Source organism: Stegostoma tigrinum, chromosome 37 (assembly GCF_030684315.1).
Source record: "Stegostoma tigrinum isolate sSteTig4 chromosome 37, sSteTig4.hap1, whole genome shotgun sequence".
Classification (NCBI taxonomy): Eukaryota; Metazoa; Chordata; class Chondrichthyes; order Orectolobiformes; family Stegostomatidae; genus Stegostoma; species Stegostoma tigrinum.
Window position 1 is genome coordinate 5957244 of NC_081390.1, and position 16351 is coordinate 5973594.

At 48.0% G+C, this 16351-nt stretch overlaps 1 long non-coding RNA gene across 1 annotated transcript; it reads right to left on the reverse strand.

Moving 5' to 3' along the window:
• Positions 1-1873: 1873 nt before the first annotated feature.
• Positions 1874-15564, reverse strand: LOC125467644 (uncharacterized). Its single transcript, XR_009443016.1, has 3 exons — positions 15398-15564; positions 6293-6355; positions 1874-2077 (listed from the first exon to the last, which is right to left on the reverse strand). It is a non-coding gene; the product is annotated as an uncharacterized LOC125467644 (long non-coding RNA).
• Between the last annotated feature and the right edge of the window lie 787 nt (positions 15565-16351).

The window sequence follows — 16351 nt, forward strand, 5'->3', positions numbered from 1 at the left end:
CAATAAGAGGAACATGTCTTCCCCTTTATCAACAGAGATTCCCGCAAACTTCACCCCATGTCTTAACTGTAGCATAAAGGGTTGAGTCAGTATGTACAATATGCTAAAGTGACACAGTATATATCATCACAGGAAATGATGCAATGTCACATGATCTTGTTGCCTGGAATGCAGAGTTGTGGCAAGATGAAGTCATTGTAAGATGTTCCCGAGATAAAGTTAATGCCTTTCTTGCCACAGCAGACTTAAACTAGCGTTAGTAGCACCTTGATAATAAAATGTGAGGCTGGATGAACACAGCAGGCCAAGCAGCATCTCAGGAGCACAAAAGCTGACGTTTCGGGCCTAGACCCTTCATCAGAGAGGGGGATGGGGTGAGGGTTCTGGAATAAATAGGGAGAGAGGGGGAGGCGGACCGAAGATGGAGAGAAAAGAAGATAGGTGGAGAGGAGAGTATAGGTGGGGAGGTAGGGAGGGGGTAGGTCAGTCCAGGGAAGACGGACAGGTCAAGGAGGCGGGATGAGGTTAGTAGGTAGGAAATGGAGGTGCGGCTTGAGGTGGGAAGAAGGGATAGGTGAGAGGAAGAACAGGTTTGGGAGGCGGGGGCAAGCTGGGATGGTTTTGGGATGCAGTGGGGGGAGGTGACGAGCTGGGCTGGTTTTGGGATGCAGTGGGGTAAGGGGAGATTTTGAAGCTTGTGAAGTCCACATTGATACCATTGGGCTGCAGAGTTCCCAAGCGGAATATGAGTTGCTGTTCCTGCAACATTTGGGTGGCATCATTGTGGCACTGCAGGAGGCCCATGGACATGTCGTCTTTGCAGAACACCTCTGCTCAGTTCGCAATAAACAACTGCACCTCCCAGTCGTGAACCATTTTAACTCCCCCTCCCATTCCTCAGACAATGTGGACTTCACAAACTTCAAAATCTCCCCTTCCCCCACTGCATCCCAAAATCAGCCCAGCTCGTCCCCTCCCCCTACTGCATCCCGAAACCAGCCCAGCTTGTCCCCGCCTCCCTGTTCTTCCTCTCACCTATCCCTTCTTCCCACCTCAAGCCGTACCTCCATTTCCTACCTACTAACCTCATCCCACCTCCTTGACCTGTCCATCTTCCCTGGACTGACCTATCCCCTCCCTACCTCCCCACCTATACTCTCCTCTCCACCCATCTTCTTTTCTCTCCATCTTCGGTCCGCCTCCCCCTCTCTCCCTATTTATTCCAGAACCCTCACCCCATCCCCCTCTCTGATGAAGGGTCTAGGCCCGAAACGTCATCTTTTGTGCTCCTGAGATGCTGCTTGGCCTGCTGTGTTCATCCAGCCTCACATTTTATTATCTTGGATTCTCCAGCATCTGCAGTTCCCATTATCTCTGTTAGTAGCACCTTGACAGCGAGACTGTTCTAATAACTTTTCCAGTCCTCCTCTCCCCTTGCACACCCTTTGCAATTAAATCAGAGCTGCTTGCCAACTGCTGTCAGTTGACTGGAATCTGAGATCAAAGTGTGGGAGACTGAGGAAGCTATTTCGCTGACACACACACATACGTACAAGCATACACATGTGTGTGTGCTTATACTCACTCACTCTCTCCCCCTCTCTCTCGCGCGCGCGCTCTCTCTCTCTCACACACACACACACACACACACACACACACACACGTTCTCTCAACACTGACACACTTGTGCAAACACATACACACAAGTATATATATGTATCTGTACGCATTCAGACCCGCATACACATTCACTTACTTCCACATTGGTGGAATAGTTAAAAGGGATCATCAAAATGACTAAATAAACTAGCCAAATAAAAATCAAGATAAATTATTTTAGCAGAGCTCAACATAAACATTATTTGAAGCTGAGTAGAGTGGAATGATTTTATCAATATGTTTTATTCAGTTAAATGGACTAATTTTCTTTTACAAATACCAGAGATGCAGTTTAACAGTGACAATTTACACTTGCTCCATGTTGCTGATCATTTTGAGAAACTTGGTAAGTTACCAGCGTTGGAATTAATCAACTCAACCCCTTTTTTCTTCAAAACTTCTGCACCCTGATCGATAGCTGAAAGAACAAAAACAGACCAAAAGTAAAGTAAACCAGTTTGACACAAGACAGAATGTTGTCCATGGCACAACACTGTACAGCTCTATTACCCTGCAAGCTCAACTTTCATTGACATAATAAGAAGCAGGATGGGCATCAGCAAGACCTTCTGATTCAGAAACTGGGTTCAGTTTACTTCCAGGCCTCGGTGCAACTATTTGGGACTTTGTTCACCTCCAAATGCTTCTTGCCCATTGCAGTGCGGCCTTGGGATATTGAAAAATGGGGAACGACAATAGCTAGGGGTTTGTGGGTGGACGGCAGACATCAGGAGCTGGGAGAAGCTGCTCGAGAAATGTTTTAGTATTTTCTGCTCGGCGACAGTAATTAGGCCATGGTGATTCTGTTGGCGTATCTTGAAAAAGGGAAGCCTGCTTTGCTCGGGATCTTTAAACTGTTTAATTAATCTCATACCCGACCACTTTTTCCAGGAATACACCAAACAGCTTTTTGTAGAGTCCCGACAGTGCAGAAAGAGGCCACTCAGCCTATTGAGTATGTACCAATCCTCCAAAGTAGGTCCCACCCAGACTCAGAACCCCCACCTACCAACCCCCCAACCCAGTAATCCCACATGGGGTTTTAACCATGACTAACCCACCTAACCTGCACATCCCTGGACACCATGGGCAAGTTAGCCTGGGTAATCCACCTACCCTACACATCTTTTGACTACGGGAGGAGACCAGAGCACCTGGAGGAAACCCAGATAGACATGGGAGAATGTGGAAACTCCACACAGACAGTCACCCAAGGGTGGAATCAAACCCAGGTATCTGGCACTGTGAAGCAACAGTGCTAACCACTGTGCCATCCTGCAACCCTTGTGATTGTTCCCAGGGGATTCAGGACCTCTGTTGTCAGGCTGAAATGGGCCTCAGAAGCTAGCAGTAAGGAGACAAGTCAGTCCCTTGGGATTTTCCATTAGTTGGCCAAATGGGTGCATCATTGCAGGTCACATGATTGGGACAGCGCAAAGGTAAGATGCAGGCATCCTCTCTCCAGCTGAAACTTAAAATAGAGAGGCACCAAGCTACCAGTCCACCAAGTTGGGTTTTGGAGGAGGTGAGAGACAGAATGTGCTGGTCTGCAGGAGCCCAGCAGAGGGGAGAGGATCTCTAAGCCTGCTTTGAGCACCAGGCATCTCTTTCAATCACCAGGAAATTCCAGTTGGCTTCCAACAACGGGCGTGAGTTGACATTGAATTTGTTGAATCAGTAACCTACTCTTTGTCAAGGATTTGAGCGATTGTAGGGGTAGCACTGCTGTTCCCAATCCTACCGCAAGGAAAATAACTCAGGGGTGGCAAGAAGCCAGGGAACTGGCATGCTGATGGGGCACAGAATTCCATGCCCATCCCTTTTGGGAGCTAAACATTCTCGCCTCTGGAATTTAACGGCACAGATTTGGATGACGCAAACTAGTTTAGGTGGAGGAGGGTGAAAAATTAAATGGGAAAGCCATAATATTGTCGAGGAAAGACAAAAGTATGAGAGAAAATATATAGGTTTAACATCTTTGAAAGGCTATAAATTGCCCAGCTTAAACGAAATATATCCCAAGCAACTAAGACAGATATGTTCTACAGGCCCAGATGTATTTTCGCTGGACTGTTAATTAGAGACCCAGATAACATTCTGGGTCCTAGGTTTGAATCCTACCACAGCAGATGTTGGAATTTGAATTCCATAAATATCTAAATTAAGAGTCCAATGATGACCGTGAATCTCTTGTTGATTGTTGGAAAAACTCACCTGGTTCACTAATGTCCTTTAGGGAAGGAAACTGCCATCCTTACCTGGTCTGGAGACATGTGACTCCAGACCTACAGCAATGTGGTTGACTCTTAACTGCCCTCTGGGTAATTAGGGATGGGCAATAAATGCAGTCTAGCCAGCAACGCTGTCATCCCGTGAATGAATAAAGAGAAAAAAAAACTTTTTTTAGCACCTGGAATCTTAGGTTAAGAATTCTATACCATTGTTATCTAGATGGGGCTGGTGAGAACCTCATTGTGAGGCTACAACAGTTTTATACAGAGACTATTTATTGTAATAATAATTCTAAATTACATTGTATGAATGACTGATACCATAGAATAAATAATGATCAAAGGTAGTCACTTCACATATACGGTTAGTGAATACTCTAAGAAAAGCAAATATTCAATGCTATATTCCTTAATTCTGAGTGGTTGCTAGATAGTCAAACAAAGATAGTTACAACAGGACTATTCTGTTTTAAATTTACGCTAAATGTTTAAGTTTAAGGAAAATATACATTCCTAATCCTGTATAATTTCTTTCAAATATTTTTGAGAACCCAACTTTTTTTGATCCCTATAGTCTGCCCTAACTCTTGTAGCCTATCACTGCAGTTGTTTAATTGCTTCATCATCACTTAGCTTATTATGTCTCTGTTATTGATTCTTTGAGTTCAATTCATTTATCTGGATTTATTATCTTGCAGGCGTTTGGCTATTTTACAACAGTGATACCCGCACAATCCTGAAAACGACTACACTTTTCTGCATAGTGGTGTCTTTAAGCTTCTTGGCACCACTTCTGGTGTTGCATACAGTTCATTTTATTCCCAGTAATTACTTTAACTGAATTAATATATGTTTTTCATTGATTTGGATGTATCGGTCACGTCCTTCACAGCTATGGGAAGATCACTTTGGGGATACTTTATTTTGTTACTGAGATTTAGAATGTAAAAGCAGGGAAATTATGCTAGGACTATGAAAAAAAAACAAGTTAGACCACCTGGCCATTGTTTTATTGAAAAGCTGTAATTGCATTTGAGATGGTCTAGAGCAAATTTACAAATCGTTTTCCAAGAATTGGTGTTTTTTTTGGAACAGCGAAGACTGAGAGAATAAAAGCAGAAGTTGCTGTAAAGCTCAGCAGGTCTGGCAGCATCTGTGAAGAGAGAATCAGGGTCAACATTTCAGGTCCGGTGACCATTCCTCAGAACCAAGTTTTTGTCCTTGATTTACAGCATCCACAGTTCTTTTGGTTTTTATTAAGACTAAGGGAATATTTAATTAAAGGCATAAATTTATTTGGGAGCTTGAATGGAATGGATTTGAAGGATTTATTTTCTTCAGGAGATTAATAAACAGAATGTCAATTCTAATTGGCAGATGGAATGGAGGGGAGTTGGGCAGAAAACCTTTCACCCAGATGGTGAGAGGAGACTCAGTGGGTAGGTAAGGCAATAATCCTCACTGAATTTGAAAAGTTTTTGGATTTGTGTTAAATCAACATAGTTACTGATCTTGTGGCACAGTGGCAAAAAAGCCTGGGCTCAAATCCCACCTGTTCTAAAGGTGTGTAATAACATCTCTAAACAGGTTGATTGAAAAGAACCCTACAGATCAAGAGATGGGGAATGATTGGATTCCCTGTAGTATGGAAACAAGCCCTTTGGCCCAACAAATCCACACCACCCCTTGAAGCATCCCACCCAGACCAATCCCCCGCTATAACCCACACACCCCTGAACACTATGGGCAATTTAGCATGGCCAATCCACCGAGCCTGCACATCTTTGGATTGTGGGAGGAAACCGGAGTACCTGGAGGAAACCCACACAGACACGGGAGAATGTGCAAACTCCACACAGACAGTCGCCCGAGGCTGGAATCGAACCCAAGTCCCTGGTGCTGTGAGGCTGCAGTGCTAACCACTGAGCCACCGTGCCGCCCAATGGGTGGACACCAACTTCATTTTATTCATTCAGGGGATGAGGGTTTCACTGGCTGGATCGGTATTACCCGCCATCCCAAATTGCAATTGAAAAGTTGATGGTGAGCTGCTTTCTATTGATGTGTCTACACCCACAATGCCCTGAGGGAGGGAATTCCAGGATTTCGACCCTGTGACGCTGCAAGAATGGAGATAAACTTCCAATTCAGGATGGTGAGTGGCTTGAAGGGAGCGTGTTTCCCTGTGACTGCTGCACGTGTTCTTCCAGATGGAAATAGTCAGGGTATTGGAAGGTATTATCAAAATGATCCTTGGTGAATGTCACCCTCTGCATTGTATGTTTTCTTGCTATCTGTGGCCCTAAGCCATGTAAGTCGTGATCAGGACTGATGAGGATGTATTCCTTCATTTTCAAAAAACAAAGTACCGGACAGATGAAATTGGATTCGATATTCTGTACCTTTCTCCACAATCTGCTGCACTTGCCCTCCGCTTTTCTGACTTGCATCGTTTGCAGCTGTCCCTGCAGAGAAGAAGATGACATTCATCAACGGCAGGGAAAGGGAGCAGGTTACCCCTCCAATATACCCCCACACACTCCCCTCCAATATACCCCGACATCATCCCCTCCAATATACCCCGACACACACCCCTCCAATATAGCCACACATCATCCCCTCCAATATACCCCGACACCATCCCCTCCAATATACCCCACACACTCCCCTCCAATATGCCCCCGCACACTCCCCTCCAATATACCCTCACACCATCCCCTCCAAGTTACCCCCACACACTCCCCTCCAATATACCCCCACACCATCCCCTCCATTATAACCCCACACCATCCCTTCCAATATACCCACACACCATCCCCTCCAATATACCTCCACACCATCCCCTCCAATATACCCCCACACCATCCCCTCCAATATACCCCCACACACTCCCTTCCAATATGCCCCCACACACTCCCCTCCAATATACCCCCACACACTCGCCTCCAATATACCCCCACACCATCCCCTCCAATATACACCAACACCATCCCCTCCAATATATACCCACACACTCCCCTCTAATAAAACCTCACACAATCCCCTCCAATATAACCCCACACACACCACTCCAATATACCCCTGCACACTCCCCTCCAATATACCCCCACACACTCCCCTCCAATATACCCCCACACACTCCCCTCCAATATACCCCCACACACTCCCCTCCAATATGCCCAACACACTCACCTCCAATATGCCCCCACACACTCCCCTCCAATATGCCCAACACACTCACCTCCAATATGCCCCCACACACTCCCCTCCAATATACCCCCACACACTCGCCTCCAATATACCCCCACACCATCCCCTCGAATATACACCAACACCATCCCCTCCAATATATACCCACACACTCCCCTCTAATAAACTCCCACACAATCCCCTCCAATATAACCCCACACACTCGCCTCCATGATACCCCCGCACACTCCCCTCCAATATACCCCCACACACTCCCCTCCAATATACCCCCACACACTCCCTTCCAATATGCCCCCACACACTCCCCTCCAATATACCCCCACACACTCGCCTCCAATATACCCCCACACCATCCCCTCCAATATACACCAACACCATCCCCTCCAATATATACCCACACACTCGCCTCTAATAAAACCTCACACAATCCCCTCCAATATAACCCCACACACACCACTCCAATATACCCCCACACACTCCCCTCCAATATACCCCCACACACTCCCCTCCAATATACCCAACACACTCACCTCCAATATACCCCCACACACTCTCCTCCAATATACCCCCGCACACTCCCCTCCAATATACCCCCACACACTCCCCTCCAATATACACCCACACATTCCCCTCCAATATACCCCCACAGACTCCCCTCCAATATAACGCCACACACTACCCTGCAATATACCCCCCGCACACTCCAATCCAATATACCCCCGCACACTCCCCTCCAATATACCCCCACAGACTCCCCTCCAATATAACGCCACACACTACCCTCAATTATACCCCCACACAATCCCCTCCAATATAACCCCACAGACTCCCCTCCATTATACCCCCACACACTCCCCTCCAATATACCCCCACAGACTCCCCTCCATTATACCCCCACACACTCCCCTCCAATATACCCCCACTTACACCCCTCCAATATACCCCACACACTCCACTCCAATATACCCCCACACACTCCCCTCCAATATACCCCACACGCTCCCCTCCATTATACCCCCACACCATCCCCTCCAATTTACCCCCACACCATCCCCTCCAGTATACCCCCACACGCTCCCCTCCAATATACCCCCACACCATCCCCTCCAATATACCCCCACAGACTCCCCTCCATCATACCCCCACACACTCCCCTCCAATATACCCCACACACTCCCCTCCAATATACTCCCACACACTCCCCTCCAATATACCCCACAATCTCCCCTCCAATATACCCCCACACCATCCCCTCCAATATACCCCCACAGACTCCCCTCCATCATACCCCCACACACTCCCCTCCAATATACCCCACACACTCCCCTCCAATATACTCCCACACACTCCCCTCCAATATACCCCACAATCTCCCCTCCAATATACCCCCACACCATCCCCTCCAATATACCGCACACACTCCCCTCCAATATGCCCCCGAAGACTCCCCTCCAATATACCCCCAAACCATCCCCACAATTTTACCCCCACACCATCCCCTCCAATATACCTCCACACACTCCCCTCCAATATACCCCCACACCATCCCCTCCAATATACCCACACACCATCCCTTCCAATATACCCCCACACCATCCCCTCTAATATACCCCCACACACTCCCCTCCAATATACCCCCACACACTCCCCTCCAATATACCCCTGCACACTCCCCTCCAAAATACCCCCACATGCTCCCCTCCAATATACCCCCACACCATCCCCTCCAATATACGCCCACTCACTCCCCTCCAATATACCCCGACGCACACCCCTCCAATACACCCAACACACTCCCCTCCAATATACCCCCACACACTCCCCTTCCAGTATACCGCCACACAATCCCCACCAATACACACCACACAGTTCCCTTCAACATACCCCCACACACTCCCCTCCAATATACGCCACACACTCCCCTCCAATATACCCCCAGACACTCCCCTCCAATATACCCCACACTCTCCCCTCCAATATACTCCACACAGTCCCCTTCAATATACCCCCTCACACTCCCCTCCAATGTACCCGACACCATCCCCTCCAATATACCCCCACACACTCCCCTCCAAAATACCCCTACACCATCCCCTCCAATATACCCCCACTTACACACCTCCAATATACCCCCACACACTGCCCTCCAATATACCCCGACATACACACCTCCAATATACCCCCACACACTCTCCTCGAATATACCCCCACAGACTCCCCTCCGTTATACCCCCACACACTCCCCTCCAATATACGCCCACACACTCCCTTCCAATATACCCCCACACACTCCCATCCAATATAACCCGGCACACTCCCCTCCAATATGCCCCCACACCATCCCCTCCAATATACCCCACACACTCCACTCCAATATACCCCCACACACTCCCCTCCAATATACGCCCACACACTCCCCTCCAATATACCCCCACTTACACACCTCCAATACACCCCCACACACTCCCCTCCAATATGAACACACACACTCCCCTCCAATATACCCCCACACACTCCCTTCCAATATACCCCCACACACTCCCCTCCAATATACCCCCAAACACTCCCCTCCAATATATCCCCACACACTCCCCTCCAAGATACCCACGCACACTCCCCTCCAATATACCCCCACTTACACCGCTCCAATATGCCCCCACACACTCCCCTCCAATATATCCCAACACACTCCCCTCCAAGATACCCACGCACACTCCCCTCCAATATACCCCCACTTACACCGCTCCAATATGCCCCCACACACTCCCCTCCAATATATCCCAACACACTCCCCTCCAATATACCCCCACACACTCCCCTCAAATATACCCCCACACACTCCCCTCCAAGATACCCCCGCACACTCCCCTCCAATATACCCCCACACACTCCCCTCCAATATACCCCCACACACAACATTCCAATATACCCCCACACCATCCCCTCCAAAATACCGCCACTCACTCCCCTCCAATATACCCCCAAACACTCCCCTCCAATGTACCCCACACCATCCCCTCCAATATACCCCCACCCACTCACCTCCAAAACACCCCTACACCATCCCCTCCAATATACCCCCACTTACACACCTCCAATATACCCCCACACACTGCCCTCCAATATACCCCGACATACACACCTCCAATATACCCCCACACACTCCCCTCCAATATACCCCCACAGACTCCCCTCCGTTATACCCCCACACACTCGCCTCCAATATACGCCCACACAATCCCTTCCAATATACCCCCACACACTCCCATCCAATATAACCCCACACACTCCCCTCCAATATGCCCCCACACCATCCCCTCCAATATGCCCCACACACTCCCCTCCAATATACCCCCACACACTCCCCTCCAATATACCCCCACTTACACACCTCCAATACACCCCCACACACTCCCCTCCAATATGAACACACACACTCCCCTCCAATATACCCCCACACACTCCCTTCCAATATACCCCCACACACTCCCCTCCAATATACCCCCAAACACTCCCCTCCAATATATCCCCACACACTTCCCTCAAAGATACCCACGCACACTCCCCTCCAATATACCCCCAAACACTCCCCTCCAATATACCCCCAAACACTCCCCTCCAATATATCCCCACACACTCCCCTCCAATATACCCCCACACACTCCCCTCCAATATACCCCCAAACACTCCCCTCCAATATATCCCCACACACTCCTCTCCAAGATACCAACGCACACTCCCCTCCAATATACCCCCACTTACACCGCTCCAATATGCCCCCACACACTCCCCTTCAATATATCCCAACACAGTCCCCTCCAATATACCCCCACACACTCCCCTCCAATATACCCCCACACACTCCCCTCCAAGATACCCCCGCACACTCCCCTCCAATATACCCCCACACACAACATTCCAATATACCCCCACACCATCCCCTCCAAAATACCGCCACACACTCCCCTCCAATATACCCCCAAACTCTCCCCTCCAATATAGCCCACGCACTCCCTTCCAATATACCCCCACACACTCCCCTCCAATATACCCCCACACACTCCCCTCCAATATACCCCCACACAATCCCCTCCAATATACCCCCACGCACTCCCCTCCAATATATCTCCACACACTCCCCTGCAATATACCCCCACACACTCCCCTCCAATATACCCCAACACACTCCCCTCCAATATACCTCCACACACTCCCCTCCAATATACCCCCACACACTCCCCTCCAATATACCCCCACGCACTCCCCTCCAATATATCTCCACACACTCTCCTCCAATATACCCCCACACACTCCCCTCCAATATACCCCCACGCACTCCCCTCCAATATACCTCCACACACTCCCCTCCAATATACCCCCACACACACCCCTCCAATATACCCCGACACCATCCCCTGCAATATACCGCACACACTCCCCTCCAATATACCCCCACACCATCCCCTCCATTTTACCCCCACACCATCCCCTCCAATATAGCCCCACTTACACCCCTCAAATATACCCCCACACACTCCCCTCCAATATACCCCCACACACTGCACTCCAATATACCCCCGCACACTCCCCTCCAATATACCCCCACACACTCGCCTCCATTATACCCCCACACACTCCCTTCCAATATACCCCCACACACTCCCCTTCAACATACCCCCACACACTCCCCTCCAATATACCCCCACACACCCCCCTCCAATATCCCCCCACGCACTCCCTTCCAATATACGCCCACACACTCCCCTCCAATATACTCCCACACACTGCCCTCCAATATACCCCCACACACTCCCCTCCAATATACCCCCACTTACACCCTCCAATATACCCCCACACACTCCCCTCCAATATACCCCCACACACTCCCCTCCAATATACACCCACACACTCCCCTCCAATATACCCCCACACACTCCCCTCCAATATACCCAACACACTCCCCTCCAATATACCCCCACACACTCCCCTCCAATATACCCCCACTTAAACCTTGCCAATATACCCCACACGCTCCCCTCCAATATACCCCCACGCACTCCCCTCCAATATACCCACACACTCCCCTCCAATATACCCCCACACACTCCCCTCCACTATACCCCACACACTCCCCTCCAATATACCCACACACACTCCCCTCCAATATACCCCCACTTACACCCCTCCAATATACCCCCACACACTCCCCTCCAATATCCCCCCACTTACACCCCTCCAATATACCCCAACACACTCCCCTCCAATATACCCCCACACACTCCCCTCCAATATACCCCCACTTACACCCCTCCAATATACCCCCACACACTCCCCTCCAATATACCCCCACTTACACCCCTCCAATATACCCCCACAAACTCCCCTCCAATATACCCCCACTTAAACCTCGCCAATATACCTCCACACACTCCCCTCCAATATACCCCCACACACTCCCCTCCAATATACCCCCACTTAAACCTCGCCAATATACCCCACACTCTCCCCTCCAATATACCCCCACACACTCCCCTCCAATATACCCACACACTCCCCTCCAATATACCCCCACACACTCCCCTCCAATATACCCCCACACACTCCCCTCCAATATATCCCCACTTACACCCCTCCAATATACCCCAAACACTCCCCTCCAATATACCCCCCCACACACCCCTCCTATAGACCCCCACACACTCCCCTCCAATATACACCCACACACTCCCCTCCAATATACCCCCACTTACACCCCTCCAATATACCCCACACACTCCCCTCCAATATACCCCCGCACACTCCCCTCCAATATACCCCCACACCATCCCCTCTAATTTACCCCCACACACTCCCCTCCAATATACCCCCACAGCCTCCCCTCCAATATACCCCCACAGCCTTTCCTCCAATATGCACCCTGACCCTACCCTCCAACATACGCCCACACCCTTTCCTCCAATATATACCCTAACCCTCCCCTCCAATATACCCGCACAAGCTCCCCTCCAGTATGTGCCCCCAACCATCCGCTCCAATACACCCCTACAGCCTCCCCTCCAGTATGCACCCTGACCCTACCCTCCAGTATACACCCTCACCTCCCCTCCAATATACCCCCACTTATACCCCTCCAATATACCCCCACACACTCCCCTCCAATACACCCCCACACACTCCCCTCCAATATACCACCACTTACACCTCGCCAATATACCCCACACACTCCCCTCCAATATACCCCCACACACTCCCCTCCAATATACCACCACTTACACCTCGCCAATATACCCCACACACTGCCCTCCAATATACCCCCACACACTCCCCTCCAATATACCCCCACACACTCCCCTCCAATATACCCCCACTTACACCCCTCCAATATAGCCCACACCCTCCCCTCCAATATACCCCCCCACACTCCCCTCCAATATATCCCACACAGTCCCCTTCAATATACCCCCACACCCTCCCCTCCAATATACCCCCACACCATCCCCTCTAATTTACCCCCACAGCCTCCTCTCCAATATAACCCCACAGCCTCCCCTCCAATATACCCCCACAGCCTTTCCTCCAATATGCACCCTGACCCTACCCTCCATTATACACCCTCACCTCCCTCCAATATACCCCCACAGCCTCCCCTCCAACATACGCCCATTCCATCCCCTCCAACATACGCCCATCTCTTCCCTCCAATATACCCCAACATCCACCACACCCCCCGCCCCGTTATAACTTTTGGGTCTTTTTTGGTTTTTGATTCAACTATACTTTATCGTTTCCTCATCAAAATAAATAATCTCTTAATTCCAAAGTGCAGTTTTAGCTCACTGGCTTTGTTTTTAAAGCCAGGAGCTATATCCTATATCACAATGATTTGTTCAAGAATTTGCCAGTAATTAACTTTCTACATTCCAATATCCCCTGTACCTTCCACTCCAACAGTCCAATGTGACCACACCCTTCACTCTGACATTCCAATATACTCAACAGCCCTGCCTCAGTGAAGGCAGTGTCGGGTGAAGCTTAAAATGGGCTGTTTTTCCCTATCTCATGAGATTCCTGCGCAGTCAGTTAAAACAGCCCTCTAATTTTCTGATATACCCCACATGCTTACTGTAATGGTCTGATAAATTACATACACTGACTATAATATTCTATTTAACCCATAGCCCGACTATAATACTCCGATAGACCCCACATCCCTGTCTTTCGGACACTCAGGTATATGTCACACACCTAACTATAACATCATATTCTCACACTTTCAATGTAACAGTAACCTTTCTGTAAGTCTCACATGACAGCACTTCTGATCAACACTCTAAAATTCTGTTGTATCCCGCACCTATCAATATTTTTCAATTCCAAATTCCTTCCCTAATTTTTACACCAATATCCACCACAGGAACATTATTACCGCAGCAGTCACTTATCTTCTGTATGCATCAATGCAACACTTTAACACAGTTAAATAATATTATATTATATTTGACACAATTTTCACACTGAAGTGAGACTGGCCAACTCAACTTGCGCAAGGGATCAAACCTGATGTAAAATACAACTATAGCTCAAATAAAACTCAAGATAAACTTGTCCTTGTGAGTAGTTTAATTACCTTTGTCTTCTGCTGTATTGAATGCATTGGATGCAGCCTTGTTAATAATATAAAGATAATTCCCAACAATTTAGTGCAATAATTTGGATGGAATAATGCAAATTATATAGGAAAGTGGCAATTAGTGTAAAACAAAATTCGGTTTTTGGATACTTTGAATAAAAATAAACCTTTATACTTGAAACTGATCAATAATATTGTCAATTTTACACACCTTTGACTTGTAATATTCCCTGATGCAACTGTTAGCGAAATACTCAAGACATATAGTCTCATATATTTTTGGTTTCTAGCGTAACCAATATGCCTGCTAAATCATGTTTGTGTATAGCGATCCCTGCACTATAACACACTGTGTACGGTGTACACCAATAGAGTGAAACAAATATATAAAGACCTGATGGAAGTCAGATTGTCAACGCAAAATGGCTTTCTGTAAAAGCGCACACATTTTTCGCTTGAAGGAATCACAGTAACTGAGAGGCAGCATTTTGCTTCCACTCCATTTTCGCAATAGTTTGTCCATGCAGGTGGAACAGTTCCACACAATTTTCACACTGAAGTGAGACTGGCCAACTCAACATGCACAAGGGATCAAACCTGATGTAAAATTCAACTATAGCTCAAATAAAGCTCAAGATAAACTTGTCCTTGTGAGTAGTTTAATTACCTTTGTCTTCTGCTGTATTGAATGCATTGGATGCAGCCTTGTTAAGCTGATCAGTAAAGCCTTCCATCCTTCTTACCCAAAGATCGAGACTTCGTTGGGGAAGTTGAGGAGCAACAGTGGAGGTGACAACAGTATGAACAGATTTAGTTGTCAGGATTGTGTGCTGAGCATTTATGAATTGGGGAAGCTCCACCCCAGCGCTTTGTGTTTGCAGGAGTCTTCAGATCTTATTGGAGATAACTCTGCTCATTATCTTGGAACGTAATATTACATAACTGAAATGTTTTTACGAACGAGGGGAGGAGGCTCACAGAAAAAGACAGCATCATAACATGCCAACCCCAAAGGCTAGGGAGGGACAAAAAGGAGGATGTTGACTTTAATTTGCAGGGGGAAAGAGATTTGATAAAACTCATGAGAAAAGGAAAGGAAGGTGCTGGGCATTTTTATACTGTCTGACCACAGGACCCTGCCTTGCATTTCAAATTGTGTAGCAAATGTCACCCACTTCAATTCAGAAAAACGACTGAAGCCACATTAATGGACTGGTGTTAGTGTAGGCCAGTAGGTCTGGGGTCAAGCTCCAGCTGGGAATGTGACAGTCACAGGGATGCATCATGATGCACCCAAACAGCTTGCTTTGAAAAAGTAACTCATAGCAGTTTGAAGTGAACACACATTTGGCTTCAACTGGATTTACTCCCTGTACTGACTACTCTAATTCAGTTCCCACCATACACCTCATGATCTCCTTTCTAAACACACCTGAGCATCCAAGAGTTTCTTTAAGAATCTTAAAGCATGAATTTCCCTGCTTTAGATCCAGTATGATTCATCATCTATATAATCAATTTGGGTCAGAATATAGGAGGCATGGTTAGTACGTTTGTGAATGACACCAAAATTGGTGAAGCAGATTATCTAAGAGTACAAGAGGATCCTGAACAACTGCAC